Source organism: Cynara cardunculus (genome assembly GCF_001531365.2).
Source record: "Cynara cardunculus var. scolymus isolate 2C chromosome LG 16, CcrdV1, whole genome shotgun sequence".
Classification (NCBI taxonomy): domain Eukaryota; kingdom Viridiplantae; phylum Streptophyta; class Magnoliopsida; order Asterales; family Asteraceae; genus Cynara; species Cynara cardunculus.
This window is the reverse complement of record NC_037543.1, coordinates 12,783,645-12,788,518: the sequence shown is the minus strand read 5'-3', so window position 1 is coordinate 12,788,518 and position 4,874 is coordinate 12,783,645.

The following is a 4,874-nucleotide window of genomic DNA, read 5'->3' as shown; positions in this document are numbered from 1 at the left end:
TAGTTTGAGGGACCAAATACGTTATAAAATGAAAAATAGTTTGAGGGACCAAATCAATTATTGAAAATGAAAGTTGAGATAAAGGAAGGTGAATAGACAAAATTACCCTCACTAATAGAAACTTAACTGAAGGTGTTAGAAGAGGGACCGTATCTGTTATAAAAATGGAATTATAGGGACGTCCCTCGTTAATAATTTTTTTTGAAGGACCTTACTCGTTAATTTATGTAAATGAGAAGGAGCAAATTTGTATTTAACTCCTTATCGAGTTAATCCATTATTATATCTTTCAAAATAGCATTGAAGTAAAAACTAAATTATACACAATTTACTATAAAATAAAATAAAGAGTAAATTACAAATTTCATCTAGAAGTGTAAGCGAGTCGAGCTTTTAACAAACTACTCGAGCTCGTTTATCGCGAGCACGAGTTTAATAATTATCTAACTTAAGTCGATATCGAACACAAAATAAAACTCGTTAAATTTAACGATTCGAAATCCATAATACCAATGTTCGACTTGACTCGTTCGAAAACTCATTTAAACTTTACAAGTTGAGTCGAGCCGAGCCGAGCCATTCGAGCATAAACTTTTTTGAGCCAAACATATTTATATATTTTCAAGTTATATAATCAAAATATAGAAATCATCGAGTCTGAGTAAATAAACGAGTTAATTGATCTCGAATTCTAGCTCCTAATTGAGCTCAAGCTCAAACACTGAAAAAGTATTTGAGCTTGAGTGTAACGCCAATGTTTTTACGATCAATTGGTTAAGGGTATAGATTCCTTTTAGCAAGTAATTTGGTGACTAACCATTATTGAATGCTTATGGCATTTGAATCGAGAGTCTTGGTTGTGTTGGATGAAGAAAAGTTATTTTTAAAATCATCTGGAGCATTAAGAGAACTCTCATGCAGGTCCAGTCACTTGAGAAATCGCTTTAGGCTAATTTTTGGGCTCAGACTAGTTTCAGTGAAAGTTTAACTAGCGGTGAAACTAGGTGCCAGGCACTGGAATACTCGGGCTAGTTTCAAAGCTAGTTTAACCAGTGGTGAAACTAGCGTGGAGGCCTGACCTACACAAAACGACGGAAATCGGGATTTTCCTCATTTTAGCCATAATTCTCTCATTTCTTACCGGATTTGAGCGATTCTTTGTAACACCCCATCCTACTAAACTTAAGATGAGACATGTCACAACCGAAAACGGATCAAAAGTCTACCATTTATAGTACAGAGCTCTAATGGAACTCCAAAAAAAAACATTACAACCATTATATTACATAGCACTAACATAATCACCTAATAACATAGCAAAAACACTATATTCAACCGCTAGTCTTTTAGAATCCTAAGCCATCTCGACCCTTCGTCCTGCCCCTAAGTTAGTTCCTGAACCTGCCGAGGTAAAACAAAACAAACCTCGACTGAGCAAAAATTGCCCAGTGAACGAATAATAGCAGAAGAATATCAAATATGAGTAAATAACTGAAAGGAAACATTACGATACAAGTGAAATCAATTTAAGTGTAAATCTCTAAAATTTGAAAGTTATATAATAAAAAAAATATTCAAGGTAAGAAGGTCATCCGTATTATTAGAATACGTTGTTCCCGATGGATGATCAGTCCAATCAGGCGTCGTAATGGAATGGAAGTGTCGGGCACTACACCATCACATTCCCCGGTAACCAGAGGTATATGGTATTCGGCCCTATCCGGTAACCAATATAATTGGTATTCGGCTCTATCCGATATTCGGTTCATAGGATTGTGAAGTCCAAAATCATACAAACATCATACGATCTTCAAGAATTATGATGAACATAATAGTAGAAAGAATATCTTCAAAGAATGATTTGATTGAGAGAGAGAAAATTACAGCTGAAATTCTTGATTACAATTTGCTAATCACTTAATGACAATTACAAGGAAAATACTATTTATACTAGGAAATAGTAAAAATGCACTATTACAAAGTAAAACTATTCTAAGGAGAAACTTGAATACAACTTTAACGCTCTAACTCAAACCCAACATTCTCCCCCTTTGGATTCAAGTTTGGACTTTTGTGAATTTCGTCTTTCGTAGTCCAAGTATTTTCTCCAATCTTCTCAGAGCATTCCTATATTGGATCTTCTCCTCGAGCAAATTTATAGCGTTGACTAGCAAATATCTTTCCTTGGAGCTCATCCGTTCTGATTCAGTAGCTTTATCGTTCATCACCCTTTTTAAGTCAAGTGCCCTTCTCACTAATTTTATCGTGCCATCGGAATATTTATTCAGCTCGCTAAATCTCATAAATTTCTTAACTTGAAGTTGAGCGAAGTAGATGACCCCGAGCTCTGGACTTTCAAGAACCATATAGACTGGATAGCCTTCAATATCTTCTAGTTCTTGGTGTGGTCTTTTAAGATTGATGATTCGTTGATTGTCTTCAAGACCCATTTGCACATCAATGACCATTGCCAGTTTTACATGACAGCGCATAAATCTCTTGATAGCTTCAAGAGCAATCAATTCTCCTTCCTTTCTGATCGTCATGTTTTTGAGTTCAAAGTACATATATTCAAGGTCATCCAAATATAAGTTTGAAAAGTYTGCTTCGCTGAACCTCCAAATCTGACCATCCTGCCTTGTTACTATGAAAACAAGATACCAGATTCTTAACAACTTCTGAGCATCAATTTGTTTAATCGTTACAATCCGATGCTTTGTACGCACTTCACTAATTGGCAGGCACTTGGCTTTCAAAAGATGTCGGTATTCAATACAGTATTCTTTTGTCTGCTTATGAATCCCAGAACTTTGTCGCCACTTAGAACTTTTCTATGACGGATGAAGATTCCAAAGTAGATATCTTCTAGATATGGCTCTCGGATCTTTGCACGATCATATCCAGGAAAATTTTCTCTAATATGGAATGGCACATAATCTCTGGTGAAGATTTCAGTTGGATCAACTTGTTCTCTTTGAGCAGGTAAAACTGCAGTGGAAGATTCTGGAACAGACTGACGTTCTTCTTGAACAGGATAGACTGGATCTTCATCATCTATATCAGCTTCAAAGTCAAAATAGATCCCAGTAGACTCATCGATATTGTCAATGTCCTCTCCAAAATCTTGCTCTCCACCCAGAGTAGTAGAGAACACCTCGTTGAATCCTAATTTGGCAGACAAGTCCATTAACATCCTTGTTCCTACCGTGGAGTCCACCGGCTTTTCAACCATTGGCTCGATCGTAGGACTTGTCTCCATATCTTCATCTTCAACTTCAATGGCCTCAATTGTTCTTTCCCGAACTGATTTAGGGGCAAAAGCTTCAGCAATAACGTCTTGAGTTGAAGGCTCCTCACTAACCCTTGCACCTTGCTCAAATGTCTCAGCCAATCTCTGTGTCTTTCTCTCCCCCTCATGACTATCTGGATCATCCTGATCGTCATGCCTTCGTTTGAGAGATATGGCCTGAGACCTGCAAGTTTCTTCTAAGGTAGACACCCGTTTAGCTAGGGCATCCATTGAACTTTTTAGATCTTGGGTATTAGATGTGATCAACTTGCTAACTTTGGAGAAGTTAGAAGTAACCACATCTTGAAAAGCCAAAAACTCTGAGGCTCTAACAAAAGGGTTTACGTCTAATTGTTGTTGTAAGAGACCGACCAAATTTGCTTCCTCAGCATCTGGATTTTGAGATGCCATCAATTTTGCATATAATAACGACTTCAGTTCATCCACCGATTGATCTGGTACTGACGGTTCAGGAACATGTGGTGGTGATGGCACAGATGGTGGCTCTTCTTCAACAACTTCCTTCCCCTTCAAAAGTCTTTTAAGACTGGCCATTTGAGCATCTAAATTATCTTGAACAGCCTTTAGGGTGTCGTCCAGGTATTCCCTTGACACGAAGTCGGGTAAACTCACTCCTGGTTCACATAGAATACCAGTTGTAACAATAGTTGAATAAACTGTTGTGCCTACGTTCAATGTTGGCGTAATGTTAGCATTGGTAGGACTTCCGACCTGTYCTTGTGGAATGTCAAAAGACACCACTCTGGTCGTTCCAACAAGTTCACTATGAACTGCACTTGGAGCAACAGATGCTCCTGACTCATGTGTACCTAAGTGTATCGGCTCTAGACTCGAGGTGCACATAATCGAAGTCGTAGGCTGGGGCARYGGCCTACTTATTTCAATAACTACATTCTCCAATTGAGAAGTAGTTAGCATATGAGCTCTAAATTCTTGTGAAAATGAAACAATTGGTTGTTGAGAACCAATTGAGTGGATGGGTTGGGTGTGCATTTGCATAGCTGGGCTAGCTATATCTTGTTCAATACTAACATTCAACGAATGAATGTCAGTAGCAGATGTGGTTGCCCGACTAAGTGTTTCAGTTTGGAAAGGAGCTTGATCTTCTTTTTCTGCTCCACTCTCACCCGATCCATATTCTTTTTCTTCTCTTTCTCTCAACCTCTCTTCATTTTTGACATTAACACCCTCATCTCCTCCATGATCAGGTATATCTTGAAGTATGCGATCGTAATCATCATATTCGTCAACGTTGAATGACAAAGAATGCAAACTTGGACAAGGTTGCTGAGCTGAATATTCAGGAAAAATATCATCAATGTCATCAACAATAGTACCAATTGCAATGATTTGAGCAGGAATGGATTGATCACGATCTTCTGCTCCATCATTATCATCATGTTGATCATCACCAGAATCTGCCAAATTATCAGATTCAGTAGCTTCCGAACTTGAGGAAGTTGAGGAAGTACTGACAGTTGGAGTACTTTGCTGATCAGACGCTCCCCCCGCCTGTTCACCCCTCTCAGATTCTTTTTCTCTCAACTCAGTTCCCTGTTCAGGT